Source organism: Lithobates pipiens, unplaced genomic scaffold, assembly GCF_037356315.1.
Source record: "Lithobates pipiens isolate NorthernLeopardFrog02 unplaced genomic scaffold, aLitPip1_a1.2 Scaffold_28, whole genome shotgun sequence".
Lineage (NCBI taxonomy): Eukaryota > Metazoa > Chordata > Amphibia > Anura > Ranidae > Lithobates > Lithobates pipiens.
The window spans coordinates 3,306,406-3,322,627 of record NW_027507789.1 but is presented as its reverse complement, the minus strand read 5'-3'; the positions used below and the strand labels follow the sequence as shown (position 1 = coordinate 3,322,627).

Below are 16,222 nucleotides of genomic sequence, written 5' to 3'. Positions count from 1 at the left end.
AGGTCGCAAAGACAGTGCGTTTTCAGGCACCAAATCACATGGTACTGCAGATCGCAGATGCAAAGCACTTGCGGGCACCAAATCCAATGGCACTGCGGATTGCAGGTCGCAAACAGTACGTTTGCAGGCATCAAATCGCACAGTACTGCAGATCGCAAAACCCAGTGCATTTGCAGGCACCGAGTTGCATTGTACTGCAAATCACAAACGCAGTGCACTTTCAGGCACCGAATCTCATGGTACTGCAGATTGAAAACATAGTGCATTTGCAGGCAACAACCCACATGGCACTGCGGATCGCAGATCACAAACGCAGTGTGTTTGCAGGAACCAAATCGCACAGTACTACAGACCGCAAACCCAGTGCATTTGCAGGCACTGAGTTGCATTGTACTGCAGATCACAAACAGTGCGCTTTCAGGCACCAAATTGCACGGTACTGCAGACCACAAACACTGTTTGCAGGCACCAACCCACATAGCACTGCAGAGCGCAAACACCGTGCGTTTGCAGGAACCAAATCACATGGTACTGCGGATCGCAGATCCCAAACACAGTGCGTTTGCAGACACCAAGTGGCATCGCGGTACCGTGCAATTTGGTTCACATGAACACGCTGGGGTTGATTTACTGAAGGCAAATCCACTCGTTACTGCAAGTGCACTTGGAAGTGCAGTGGCTGTAGATCTGGGCGGAAGAAGGGGAAGATCTGAAATGAGGGGAAGCTCTGCTGATTTCTATCATCCAATCATGTGCAAGCTAAAATGCTAGGTTTTTTTCTCCCTTGCATGTCCCCCTCAGATTTACAGCGACTGCACTTCTAAGTGCACTTGCAGTGTAAAGTGGATTTGCGTTTAGTAAATAACCCCCAACGTGTTTGCGATCTGCATGTGGAAGTGTTAATTTAGTTGATGAAATTAAATACTATTTTAGTCAACAACAAAAAAAATAAAAAATATAAAAAAAATAAAAAAAACACCCACTTCACAAAGCTTCATTTTCTATATTCTAAATAGGTTCCTTTAAGTTAGTGCATTGTTGGTTCACTTACTTTTTCTTTAGATTTCCCTTCTAAAATGTTTTTTTTTCTTTGTCTGAATTTCTCACTTCCTGTTTCTCCTCAGTAAACTTCACACCATCATCTGAGCGGTGTTTAGTCAGCCAGAACAGCTTACTGAGGAGGAACAGGAAGTGAGAAATTCAGACAAAGAAAAAAAAACATTTAGAAGGGAAATCAAAGGAAAAAGTAAGTGAACCAACAATGCACTAACTTAAAGGAACCTATTTAGAAAATAAAAAACTAACCTTTACAACCCCTTTAAGACTTTTTTTTTTTTTTTTTTTTTAGAAAATAAAAATTTATTTTTGTATAATTATATTGTCTTTCAATTTTTTGTACTCCTCCGAGGCACAATTAGAGTTCCACTTTGTTATATTATTTTTTTGAAATACATCTGCAGGAATCAATGTTTATGCTACAGCGTCGATGCATCTGATTGGCTGCTGACTTGTCAACATCAACACTGTGTGGACGGCATCCGCCACTGATCACACACACACACACACACACACACACACCTGATGTTGGCCCTCGGGGGCCGTTCACACCAAAGACGTTGGGGATGTTTCCAGCGTATCCCCAAGGAGTGGACAAGGCAAAAAAGCGTTGTTTCCCTTTCAGCTCACATTGTAGCGTTGTTTTGCGTGCGCTACTTTAATTCAGCACAGCGGGTAGCGAAGTGAACCATTGCATCACAACACTACGGCCCCGAATCAAACCGTACTTCTAATATTTTATTAAAGTTTTTTTTTTTTAAAAAAAAGGAAAAAAAAAAAGCGCAGAGCTGTGTCCAATTGGCACGGCGTCTCCCTGTGCACACCGGTGGGGGTGGGGGTGGGTCGGGGTGTGGCAGCACGGGGGTAATCAGCAGAGGTGCCGCTGGCTACAAACTGTTGAAACTGGCATGTCGGCACAGAGCAGCGGCATTATTATAATTCTGGAATAATCTTTTATTTATTTTTTATCTGATCACCGAACTAAAAGATTATTGATCATCAAGAATTAGAACGGACTTGGGAAAAAAATAAAATAAATGAATGAATAACACGCAAGGTCAGCATACAGGGATGGCACCTCAGCAGCCAGGCGATCAGCATTTCCACTCTATGCCAATCTTACATAACTGTATGCTGACCTTCCATCTGAAGAACTACAAGTGCCAGCATGTCGTATAAACAGCCGCTCTGAAAGGCCTCCATGACCACAGGTGTCCAACTGGTGGCCCTCCTGTTGCTGCGGAACTACAAGTCCCATGAGGCATTGCAAGGCTGACAGTTACAAGCCCGACTCCCACAGGCAGAGGCATGATGGGACTTGTAGTTCTGCAACAGCTGGAGGGCCGCCAGTATGACAGCCCCCGGTATAGACGGTCCTTCAGCACATCCTCCTCGTGCCTACTTTAAAGTACCGAAGATTTTTGCGATGCCACAAAGTTTACAATCACACACAACAATGCCAACTCAGACGTGCCCGGCCTATCAGGCACCGGGATCAGAGCCAGGAAAAGCCGATCGGCATCCCCCGTGATTCAGCACCGTCCTCCGATGACACGGCAAACATCCCCCCGTCCCATCCCAGGCATTCAAATACGCATTATAAATTCTGACACATTGTAGCCGGTCTGAGGATCGTACGATGAAGATCTCCGCAATGTTGTCATCTCAGATTAAATCAGACGCTCGCCGATGTCTGCATCACCCCCCCGTCCTCCTATCCGCACACTGATTGCTATGGATTATTGGTTGTGTGTGTGTCCTCCTATATAGTCCGATTCCACGTTCCCACATCTCACTTCATCATACTCTTCATGTAACTGATCCGACACCCCTCTAAAATACCGAACCCCCCCTACACATTCCGGGGTCCAAACCCCCCCCTACACATTCCGGGGTCCAACCCCCCCCCCTACACATTCCAGGGTCCAACCCCCCCCCCCTACACATTCCAGGGTCCAAACCCCCCCCTACACATTCCAGGGTCCAAACCCCCCCCCTACACATTCCAGGGTCCAAACCCCCCCCCTACACATTCCAGGGTCCAAACCCCCCCCTACACATTCCAGGGTCCAAACCCCCCCCCTACACATTCCAGGGTCCAAACCCCCCCCCTACACATTCCAGGGTCCAAACCCCCCCCCTACACATTCCAGGGTCCAAACCCCCCCCTACACATTCCAGGGTCCAAACGCCCCCCCCCCCTACACATTCCAGGGTCCAAACCCCCCCCTACACATTCCAGGGTCCAAACCCCCCCCCCCTACACATTCCAGGGTCCAAACCCCCCCCCCCCCTACACACACACACACACACACACACACACACACACACACACACACACACACACACACACACACACACATTCCGGGGTCCAAACCCTCCCCCTAAACATTCCAGGGTCCAAACCCTCCCCCTCTACACATTCCGGGGTCCAAAGCCCCCCCCCCACACACACACATTCCGGGGTCCAAAGCCCCCCCCCCACACACACACATTCCGGGGTACAACCCCCCCCCCCACACACACATTCCGGGGTACAAACCCCCCCCCCCCCCACACACACACACACACACACACATTCCGGGGTCCAAACCCCCCCCCACACACACACACACACATTCCGGGGTCCAACCCCCCCCCCCCCCCCACACACATTCTGGGGTCCAACCCCCCCCCCCCACACACACACACATTCCGGGGTCCAAACCCCCCCCCCCCCACACACACACACACACACATACATTCCGGGGTCCAAACCCCCCCCCCACACACATTCCGGGGTCCAAACCCCCCCCCACACACACACACATTCCGGGGTCCAAACCCCCCCCCCCCCCCACACACACACACATTCCGGGGTCCAAACCCCCCCCCCCCCCCCACACACACACACACACACACACACACCGGGGTCCAAACCCCCCCCCCCACACATTCCGGGGTCCAAACCCCCCCCACACACACATTCCGGGGTCCAAACCCCCCCCCCCACACACACACACATTCCGGGGTCCAAACCCCCCCCCCCCCACACACACATTCCGGGGTCCAAACCCCGCCCCCCCACACACACATTCCGGTTCCAAACCCCCCCCCCCCCCACACACACATTCCGGGGTCCAAACCCCCTCCCCCACACACATTCCGGGGTCCAAACCCCCCTCCCCCACACACATTCCGGGGTCCAAACCCCCCTCCCCCACACACATTCCGGGGTCCAAACCCCCCTCCCCCACACACATTCCGGGGTCCAAACCCCCCTCCCCCACACACATTCCGGGGTCCAAACCCCCACACACATTCCGGGGTCCAAACCCCCCACACACACATTCCGGGGTCCAAACCCCCCCCACACACATTCCGGGGTCCAAACCCCCCCCACACACATTCCGGGGTCCAAACCCCCCCCCCCCCCCACACACACATTCCGGTTCCAAACCCCCCCCCCCCCACACACACATTCCGGGGTCCAAACCCCCCTCCCCCACACACATTCCGGGGTCCAAACCCCCCTCCCCCACACACATTCCGGGGTCCAAACCCCCCTCCCCCACACACATTCCGGGGTCCAAACCCCCCTCCCCCACACACATTCCGGGGTCCAGACTCTGCCTTGTCACCCCCAAACTCTTCACCTCCCCCAATATCCATCATGTCACCCCACAAACTGCTCCACACTTCCATGCCAAACTCCATCATGTCACCCAAAATCTCAGGTCTGTCCCCCCCAATCAGATACCAGTCTACTCCCAGCACAACCCCCCAGTCTACTCCCAGCATGACCCCCCCCCCCCCAGTCTGATACCAGTCTATTCCCAGTATGACCCCCCCCCCAGTCTGATACCAGTCTATTCCCAGTATGACCCCCCCCCCAGTCTGATACCAGTCTATTCCCAGTATGACACCCCCCCCCCCAGTCTGATACCAGTCTATTCCCGGTATGACACCCCCCCCAGTCTGATACCAGTCTATTCCCGGTATGACCCCCCCCCCCCCAGTCTGATACCAGTCTATTCCCAGTATGACCCCCCCCCCCAGTCTGATACCAGTCTATTCCCAGTATGACCCCCCCCCCCCCAGTCTGATACCAGTCTATTCCCAGTATGACCCCCCCCCCCCCAGTCTGATACCAGTCTATTCCCAGTATGACCCCCCCCCCCAGTCTGATACCAGTCTATTCCCAGTATGACCCCCCCCCCCAGTCTTATACCAGTCTATTCCCAGTATGACCCCCCCCCCCAGTCTTATACCAGTCTATTCCCAGTATGACACCCCCCCCCCCCCCCAGTCTGATGCCAGTCTATTCCCAGTATGACCCCCCCCCCAGTCTGATACCAGTCTATTCCCAGTATGACCCCCCCCCCCAGTCTGATACCAGTCTATTCCCAGTATGACCCCCCCCCCCAGTCTGATACCAGTCTATTCCCAGTATGACCCCCCCCCCCAGTCTGATACCAGTCTATTCCCAGTATGACACCCCCCCCAGTCTGATACCAGTCTATTCCCAGTATGACACCCCCCCCCCCCAGTCTGATACCAGTCTATTCCCGGTATGACACCCCCCCCCCAGTCTGATACCAGTCTATTCCCAGTATGACCCCCCCCCCAGTCTGATACCAGTCTATTCCCAGTATGACCCTCCCCCCCCCCAGTCTGATACCAGTCTATTCCCAGTATGACACCCCCCCCAGTCTGATACCAGTCTATTCCCAGTATGACCCCCCCAGTCTGATACCAGTCTATTCCCAGTATGACCCCCCCCCCCCAGTCTGATACCAGTCTATTCCCAGTATGACCCCCCCCCCCCAGTCTGATACCAGTCTATTCCCAGTATGACCCCCCCCCCAGTCTGATACCAGTCTATTCCCAGTATGACCCCCCCCCCCCAGTCTGATACCAGTCTATTCCCAGTATGACCCCCCCCCCCCAGTCTGATACCAGTCTATTCCCAGTATGACCCCCCCCCAGTCTGATACCAGTCTATTCCCAGTATGACACCCCCCCCCCCCAGTCTGATACCAGTCTATTCCCAGTATGACCCCCCCCCCAGTCTGATACCAGTCTATTCCCAGTATGACCCCCCCCCAGTCTGATACCAGTCTATTCCCAGTATGACCCCCCCCCCCAGTCTGATACCAGTCTATTCCCAGTATGACACCCGCCCCAGTCTGATACCAGTCTATTCCCAGTATGACACCCGCCCCAGTCTGATACCAGTCTATTCCCGGTATGCCCCTCCTCCCCTCACACAGAGGCCTCCTTGGTCTGTCATCCCCGTCCCCGGATTCCTCTCACCTCACCCAGACGGCGGACGTTCCCGGCTGTCCACTCCTGTCAGCCGTTCGTCACACACGCAACGTCCTACGTCATCAACGGCGTCACCGCCCACCTGACACGAGCGAGGGGCGGGGCCGGGACCGGCGTCCTCTTACCCCGCCCCTAATTCCTATCATAGAGCCTGAGACCTCCAGAGCCTGCGAAACCCCCGGACATAGAGTCTGGAGGAGAGAAGGTATACTATGAGACAGAATACAACCACATGCAGTATAATGATAATGGGAGATCTTATCTCGATGTCAGGGTTTAATATTCTTTGTGTGGACATTTTTTAACCAGAAAAAATAAGATGAATTAAAAAAAATATATATTGATATAAATCATTTTTATTATTAGAATTGTTATAATTTTTTTTTTTGTTGCAATTATTGTTATTAATATTTTATTAATACCTATTGTTAATATTTACTATTAGTCTTTTTAAACTATTTATTAGTATTATCATTATTATAACTTTTATTATTTACCTATTATTAAATTGACGATGATGATTATTTATAAATAAATCTAAGTACACATATTATTATTATTATTATTATTATTATTTATTGCTGTTATTTTATTATTAATAAATGTGTGTTTTATTATTATTATTATTTTTCCATTGTTATCATTGAATTATTATTACTAGTTTTTAAATGATCTAATAATCTATATATATTTTTAATGTATTATTAGTTCTATTGTTTTTTTTATTATTATTAGTATTATTAATATTATTGTGCTGTTGTTATTAATTTAATAATATTTAATATTATTCGTTTTGGTAGTAGTATTCTACTATTATGACTATTTTATTATAATTTTTTGCTTATTTATTATAATGTATTATTCATTCTTAGTTAATTATTATACTCTTAAAATTACTCCTGTAAATATTAATTTGCTATTATTTATATTTTTTATTATGTACTCTTATTATTTTTTTCCTATTATTAAATTAGACACATCAGTATAGACCATTTCGAAAGTAGGTGAACTTAACAGATCCTTTTAGGTAATTTAATTGCAATAAATTACATTGTTATTATTATTAGTACAACTTTTTACTTTTATCACTCTACTTAAATATTTTACTTTTTTTTTTTTTTCAACTTTATCAAATTTTTTAATGAGTTTTCACTAATACACAACAAAAATAGACGATGACAATCAGTAATAACAATAGTTACATCAAAATATTTTATTATTTTAATTATTATTTCTGATATGAATATTATTGTTATTATAAATATTAATACATTTTTATTATAATTATTAAAGCGATATTAAACCCAAAACCAAAAATTGTATATATTGCAGCTTATCAATCATTAGATGTGGTGGCTGCATTCGTTTTCTTTTTTTCCGCCTCTATTTTCACCTGGTGATCTGACCAGTAACACACCTCTTGTATTAGAGAGCGCCCCTCACTCTGGATGAAGGAGGGCAGGGGACACCTTTGGACAGCAGCATTGTCAGGTTGAGGGGGGGGAGGGGAGTGTTAGATGGACTAGCAGATTAGGAACAGATATCGAGAATTACACCCGTCTTCTACTGAATATCCCAGGTCTTTTATTTAGTGCCCCAGCTTTCCTACTGAGTGCTCTGAGTTTTCTACTGAGTGCCTGGGTCTTCTGCTTAGTTCTACAGGTCTTCTACTGATTGCTCCAGATATTCTGCTGGGTACCTTGGGTCTTCTGAGTGCTCCAGGTCTTCTACCCAGTGTCCCTAGTCTTCTACTGTGTACTCCGGGTCTTCTACTGTGTACTCCGGGTCTTCTACAGAGTGATCCAGGTCTTCTACTGAGTACTCTGGGTCTCCTACTGAGTGATCCAGGTCTTCTACTGACTGCCCCGGGTCTTCTACCAAGTGCTTCAGGTCTTCTACTAAGTGCCCCAAGTCTTCTGCGCTCCCCAGGTCTTCTGCTGAGTAGCCTGGGTCTTCTACTGAGTGCTCCGGGTCTTCTACTGAATCCGGGTCTCCTACTGAGTGATCCAGGTCTTCTACTGACTGCCCCGGGTCTTCTACCAAGTGCTTCAGGTCTTCTACTAAGTGCCCCAAGTCTTCTGCGCTCCCCAGGTCTTCTACTGAGTAGCCCGGGTCTTCTACTGAGTGCTCCAGGTCTTCTACACAGTGACCCTAATCTTCTACTGAGTGATCCGGGTCTTCTACTGACTGCCCCGAGTCTTCTACCAAGTGCTTCATGTCTTCTACTGAGTGCCCCAAGTCTTCTGAGCTCCCCAGGTCTTCTACTGATTGCTCCAAGTCTTCTACTGAGCGCTTCGGGTCTTCTTCTCAGTGTCCCTGGTCTTCTACTGACTGCCCTTTTTTCTTCTACTGAGTACTTCAGCTCTTCTACTGATTGCTCCAGATTTTCCCCTGAGTAGCCTGGGTCTTCTACTGAGTGATCCAAGTCTTCTACTGAGGGTCCCTGGTCTTACATTGTACTGAAGCGTTTATTTATTTTGTAATCACTTTATAAATGATATTGTTATCATAATGTGACATTATACTTTTGGACCAAATCATTTTTGTTCATATAAAAAGATTTTATTAGTTTTAAATTCAAAGTGGTCGTATTAATGTCCCATAATGTCCGAGCAGACCCTCAACATTTTAATCTGTGTGCCCAAAGCACCCCCTGGCCTCCTAGGATCCAAGAGGCGCCCCTCAGACCTGATCAGATGATGACCTGGAGCAGTATGAAGGGAAGTGTCCCTGGATTGTTGCTCTGCAATGCAAATATCCACCAGAACCGGCAGATGGTACTACAGCAACAGCACCCGCACTGCCAGAACTGCACAATGGTACCCGCACTGCCAGAACTGCACAATGGTACCCGCACTGCCAGATGGTGCTACAACACCTGCACTGCCAGAACCAGAATTTAGGACGAATCAGAATATTTATTACATCCGTATCTGCTAATAATAGTTTAGCTATTATGGATCTGGCTGTGGGGAACCCTAAATCTGAAAACTATTTTCTAGGCATACTGACTTGTAAAGTCTTCTTCAATATGCATGCAGTTTCTATCTCCTGTAGCATGCCTGCAGTCTCTGACTATCTTCTGTAGCATGTCCCCAGTCTCTGACCATCTCCTGTGACATGTCTGCAGTCTCTGACCATCTCCTGTGACATGTCTGCAGTCTCTGACCATCTCCTGTGACATGCCTGCAGTCTCTGATCATCTCTTGTACTTTGTCTGCAGTCTCTGACCATCTCCTGTGACATGTCTGCAGTCTCTGACCATCTCCTGTATCATGTCTGCAGTCTCTGATCATCTCCTTTACTATGTCTGCAGTTTCTGACCATCTCCTGCAACATGCCTGCAGTCTCTGACCATCTCCTGTAACAAGCCTGCAGTCTCTGACCATCTCCTGTAACAAGCCTGCAGTCTCTGACCATCTCCTGTAGCATGTCTGACGTCTCTTACCATCTGCAACATGTCTGCATTCTCTGACCATCTCCTGTATCATGCCTTAAATCTCTGACCATCTCCTGTGGCATTGCATTAACTGAATACTTTGTGTGGCCCTTTGATGATGGCAGAAGCCCTAATTGAGCCCCGTTGCCCTTTCCATCTAATGAAATTTCCACTACTTAAAAGAAGATCTCAGTTCATAGTTCTATGTACACTGGCGTAGCATTTTAGGGTTGTTTGTATGTAGAGTAGGGTGGGTGACGGTTTAATTTTTGCCCCAGGTGTTACCAACAAACACAACAGGCTTTTTGTCTAGTGCGTTTACAGTCAGGGGTGTAACTATGTCTGGAGGGGCCCTGCAGCAGAATGACCGTCCAATCACATCAAAGAGAACGTTGTGAACTTGGTTGTTTGTGGCGACAGAGAGGAGGAAGACAGTTGCAGGCATTTTCTTGTCTCAGGGATACAACGATGATTGGAAAAATCCAGTCTGGCCAATTCATTCTTTCTAAAACAGGTTTGACCAAGAGACATGGAGAAGTCCTACAGAGCCAGGAACGTCAATGGCAGGACCGAGTCAAAGTTCTTCTCATGTCTGTTGGACAACCTACATGTCTCATGTAGGTTGTCACAATTCAACAACATTGTAGCATTTTATGAACACACAACATAGTAAGAGTCCATTCACACAGGGGAAACTTTGGACCCGACTTCAAGTCGCCTCAAGTCGCGCTACATGAAAAAATCGATGTAAGTGAATGGATCCGTCTTAATGCACACTACAGCAGTCGCTCCGACTTCAGAAAAGGTTCCTGAACTACTTCAATCCGACTTCTAGGTGACTTGTACCCATAGAATTCAATGGAAGTCGGATCTCTATCTATATTGAAGTGACTTTACAGGAAAAGTTGCCTCTCTAATGATAAAAACCAGCATGGGTTCCGGCGTGGGGGTCCCCCCAAAATCCATACCAGACCCCTATCCGAGCACGCAGCCCGGCCGGTCAGGAAAGGGGATGGGGACGAGCGAGCACCCCCCCCCCCCCCCCTCCTGAACACCAAAGCACCTTGTCCCCATGTTGATGAGGACAAGGGCCTCTTCCCGACAACCCTGGCCATTGGTTGTCGGGGTCTGCGGACGGGAGGCTCATCGGAATCCGGGAGCCCCCTTTAATAAGGGGGCCCCCAGATCCCGCCCCCCCCCCACCGTATGTGAATGAGTATGTGGTACATCGTACCCCTACCCATTTACCTGAGGGGAAAAAATTGTCAATAAAAAAAACACACTACACAGTTTTTTTAAAGAAATTTATTAGGCAGCTCTGGGGGGTCTCTTCCGACTTCTCCGCTCTCTTCGGCCTCTTCTACCGATGTCCGGTTCTTCTCCCGCTCTCCAGTTCTTCTGCCGGGCTCCTCCGCTATCTTCTTCCAGCCCTTTTGGTAGCTGTGGCCCGGTCTTCTGAGTTGTCTTCTTCCCTCTTCTCTTCCTCCGATGTTGACACAGTGCTCTCTCCCCCGCTGTAATGCCATGTGAGCGGTGCGCAACGACTTATATGAGCATGGGACGTGGTCACCGGGTGATGTCACCCGGTGACCCCGTCCCTTATGATGTCACAGCCCCAGCATGCGCCGGGCCTTAAATTTAAGCTATGGGTGGCCCTGATGGCAACTGGCTTGACCAAATTCTGTTTGAAAATCAAAGTAGCTGGATGAAAATATATTGCCCTAACAGCAACTGCGGAATGGGTTGTGTCGGAGGTGGATGCCATCTTGGTATCTAGGAGGCTGGCAGTTGAGGCGGGACAGTGTAACTAGTTGCTAGGATGCTGGAAGACCATACCATAGCAGACCAGACCATACAGCATCCTTGGTTGCTAGGACGCTGGCAGCCCAAACAGCAAAGCATCATTGGTTGCTAGAACACATGCAGCCCAGGCCGTAGACCACCGTTGGTTTCTGGAGTCCTAGGTCCCTGGTCTTCCTTGGTTGCCAGGACACTGACAGCTCAGACTGTAAAACATCATTGGTTGCTAGGGCGTTGGCAGCCCAAGCAGCAAAGCATCATTGGTTGCTAGAACACATGCAGCCCAGGCCGTAGACCACAATTGGTTTCTGGAGTCCCAGGTCCCCCATCTTCCTTGGTTGCCAGGACACTGACAGCCCAAACTGTACAACATCATTGGTTAGTTGCTAGGATGCTGGCAGACCAAGCAGCAAAGCCTCATTGGTTGCTAGAACACTAGCAGTCCAGGCCCTACAGCATCATTGGTTTCTGGAGTCCCATGCTCCACATCTTCCTTGGTTGCCAGGAAACTGGCAGCCCAGACTGTACAGCATCATTGGTTGCTAGGACACTGACAGCCCAGACCATACAGCATCCTTGGTTGCTAGGATGCTGGAAGCCCAAGCAGCAAAGCATCATTGGTTGTTAGAACACATGCAGCCCAGGCTGTAGACCACCATTGGCACCTCGTCTTCCTTGGTTGGCAGGACACTGGCAGCCCAGACCATACAGCATAATTGGTTGCTAGGATGCTGGCAGCCCAAGCAGCAAAGCCTAATTGGTTGCTAGAACACTAGCAGCCCAGGCTCTACAGCACTATTGGTTTCTGGAGTCCCAGGCCTCATGTCTTCATTGGTTGCCAGGGCACTGGCAGCCCAGACCATACAGTGCCATTGTTTGCTAGAACACCAGCAGTCTAGGTTCTACAGCACTATTGGTTTCTGGAGTCCCAGGCCCCATGTCTTCATTGGTTGCCAGGGCACTGGCAGCCCAGACTGTCCAGCATCATTGGTTCTGGACAACCAGAACTTACAGTGTCATTGGTTGCTAGCATTCTAGCAGCCCAGGCTGTAAAGCGTCATTGGTTGCTTGGACACTGGCCAACTAGACTGTCCAGCATCATTGGTTGCTGGAGTGCTGCCGGCCCAGGGGCTGAACATACACTGGTATGGAAATTCTGGCCTCAGTCCCCCCCCCCCCCCCCCAGTGCTTTCTAAGGGGCCTCCTCAATTATTCCCATTGGCAGCTTGGCCCTGACTGCAGCCAGTCAGTTGGGTATTCTATACCGTTTAGCATGGATGATATATAACATGTATGGCCTTAGCCCTTCCAATATCTGTACATGACAGGTCCTCTTTCACAGAAAGTTCTCAGAGCCGATCCCATGTGGAGGGATTGAGATCCCGGGGGGGGGGGGGGGGGTGCCGCTTACAGTCAGCATAGCACAAAAGAAGCGTCCAATAATAGAAGGCTCTGTCCGGGGTGTACAATTTGCTCTTTTTGTACAGTGCGGTGTTTTATTCCCGTCCCCGGAGAATAGTGTCAGGAGAGGAATATATTAGCACACACACACGGCGAGATGAATAAAACATTTTTGCCGGCATCTTTTGTTGCTGACTGCTGTGTAGTCTGATCTGCCTGGCAGCCTAACAAGGGGGTGAGTCATGGCGGGTGAAATTTTATCGTCGCTCGGCATGTCATATGATGCTTGTTGTCCGGAGAAAAGGAAAAAAAAAAGAAAAAGAGGAAGCCGGCAAAAAGGGGAAGTGCAGCCGCGTGCAACGCAATATTCAACCTAAACAAATGTGGCAATACCGTTCTGTAATATCGAAGGTGCTAACTAAACAAGATATACACTATATTACCAAAAGTATTGGGACGCCTGCCTTTACATGAACTTTAATGACCCCCCCCCCCCCCCCCAGTCTTAGTCCGGAGGGTTCAATATTGAGTTGGCCGCCCTTTGCAGCTATAACAGCTTCACTTCTTCTGGGAAGGCCGTCCACAAGGTTTAGGAGGGTGTCTATGGGAATGTTTGACCGTTCTTCCAGAAGAGCATTTTGTGAGGTCAGGTACTGATGCTGGATGAGAAGGCCTGGCTCGCAGTCTCCGCTCTAATTCATCCCAAAGGCGTTCTATGGGGGTTGAGGTCAGGACTCTGTGCAGGCCAGTCAAGTTCCTCCACTGCAAACTCGCTCATCCATGTCTTTATGGACCTTGCTTTGTGCACTGGTGAGCAGTCATGTTGGAACAGGAAGAGGCCGTCCCCAAACTGTTCCCACAAAGTTGGGAGCATGAAATTGTCCAAAATGTCTTGGTATGCTGACGCCTTAACAATTCCCTTCACTGGAACTAAGGGGCCAAGACTAACCCCTGAAAAAAAAAAACCCACACCATAACCCCCCTCCCCCCACACACCATAACCCCCCCTTTCCACCAAATGATTTGGACCAGTGCACAAAGAAAGGTCCATAAAGACATGGATGAGCGAGTTGGGGTGGAGGAACTTGACTGGCCAGCACAGAGTCCTGACCTCAACCCCCATAGAACACCTTTGAGATGAATTGGATATAGTGAGTGCAGGCTCCTGGAGAGATCAGATATAGTGAATGCAGGCTCCTGGGGAGAGCAGATATAGTGAATGCAGGCTCTTGGGGAGATCAGATATAGTGAATGCAGGCTCCTGGGGAGATCAGATATAGTGAATGCAGGCTCCTGGGGAGATCAGATATAGTGAATGCAGGCTCCTGGGGAGATCAGATATAGTGAATGCAGAGTCCTGGGGAGATCAGATATAGTGAGTGCAGGCTCCTGGGGAGATCAGATATAGTGAATGCAGGCTGCTGGGGAGATCAGATATAGTGAGTGCAGAGTCCTGGGGAGATCAGATATAGTGAATGCAGGCTCCTGGGGAGATCAGATATAGTGAATGCAGGCTGCTGGGGAGATCAGATATAGTGAGTGCAGGCTCCTGGGGAGAGCAGATATAGTGAATGCAGAGTCCTGGGGAGAGCAGATATAGTGAATGCAGGCTCTTGGGGAGATCAGATATAGTGAATGCAGGCTCCTGGGGAGATCAGATATAGTGAATGCAGAGTCCTGGGGAGAGCAGATATAGTGAATGCAGGCTCCTGGGGAGACCAGATATAGTGAATGCAGGCTCTTGGGGAGAGCAGATATAGTGAATGCAGGCTCCTGGGGAGATCAGATATAGTGAATGCAGGCTCCTGGGGAGATCAGATATAGTGAATGCAGAGTCCTGGGGAGAGCAGATATAGTGAATGCAGGCTCTTGGGGAGAGCAGATATAGTGAATGCAGGCTCCTGGGGAGATCAGATATAGTGAATGCAGGCTCCTGGGGAGATCAGATATAGTGAATGCAGGCTCCTGGGGAGAGCAGATATAGTGAATGCAGGCTCTTGGGGAGAGCAGATATAGTGAATGCAGGCTCCTGGGGAGATCAGATATAGTGAATGCAGGCTCCTGGGGAGATCAGATATAGTGAATGCAGGCTCCTGGGGAGATCAGATATAGTGAGTGCAGGCTCCTGGAGAGACCAGATATAGTGAATGCAGGCTCCTGGGGAGATCAGATATAGTGAGTGCAGGCTCCTGGGGAGATCAGATATAGTGAATGCAGGCTCCTGGGAGATCAGATATAGTGAATGCAGAGTCCTGGGGAGATCAGATATAGTGAGTGCAGGCTCCTGGGGAGATCAGATATAGTGAGTGCAGAGTCCTGGGGAGATCAGATATAGTGAATGCAGAGTCCTGGGGAGAGCAGATATAGTGAATGCAGGCTCTTGGGGAGAGCAGATATAGTGAATGCAGGCTCCTGGGGAGATCAGATATAGTGAGTGGAGGCTCCTGGGGAGATCAGATATAGTGAGTGCAGGCTCCTGGGGAGAGCAGATATAGTGAATGCAGGCTCTTGGGGAGAGCAGATATAGTGAATGCAGGCTCCTGGGGAGAGCAGATATAGTGAATGCAGGCTCCTGGGGAGATCAGATATAGTGAATGCAGGCTCCTGGGGAGATCAGATATAGTGAGTGCAGGCTCCTGGAGAGACCAGATAGAGTGAATGCAGGCTCCTGGGGAGATCAGATATAGTGAGTGCAGGCTCCTGGGGAGATCAGATATAGTGAGTGCAGGCTCCTGGGGAGATCAGATATAGTGAATGCAGGCTCCTGGGAGATCAGATATAGTGAGTGCAGGCTCCTGGGAGATCAGATATAGTGAGTGCAGGCTCCTGGGGAGAGCAGATATAGTGAGTGCAGGCTCCTGGGAGATCAGATATAGTGAATGCAGGCTCCTGGGGGGAGCAGATATAGTGAGTGCAGGCTCCTGGGGAGATCAGATATAGGGAGTGCAGGCTGCTGGGGAGAGCAGATATAGTGAGTGCAGGCTGCTGGGGAGATCAGATATAGTGAGTGCAGGCTCCTGGGGGGAGCAGATATAGTGAATGCAGGCTCCTGGGGAGATCAGATATAGGGAGTGCAGGCTGCTGGGGAGAGCAGATATAGTGAGTGCAGGCTCCTGGGTTTAGCAACACTTTCATTTTTCTTTGTTTAGTTTTTTTATTTATTTTTCTAATTTATATTTTTATTTTCTAATAATTTTATTTTTTATTTTTAGTTAGTTT

The 16,222-nt window shown here is 49.1% G+C and overlaps 1 protein-coding gene across 2 annotated transcripts in view; it reads right to left on the bottom strand.

Annotated features, from left to right (window-relative positions):
* The window catches only part of NDEL1 (nudE neurodevelopment protein 1 like 1), a 74,180-nt gene extending 67,743 nt beyond the window's left edge, over window positions 1-6,437 (bottom strand). The window contains exon 1 of one of the 2 annotated variants that reach the window (XM_077458566.1): window positions 6,352-6,437. The gene's annotated coding sequence lies outside the window, so the exon portion shown is untranslated. The remainder of the gene's footprint in view (window positions 1-6,351) is intronic. The other variant, XM_077458569.1, reaches the window with a different exon arrangement.
* Window positions 6,438-16,222: the final 9,785 nt, after the last annotated feature.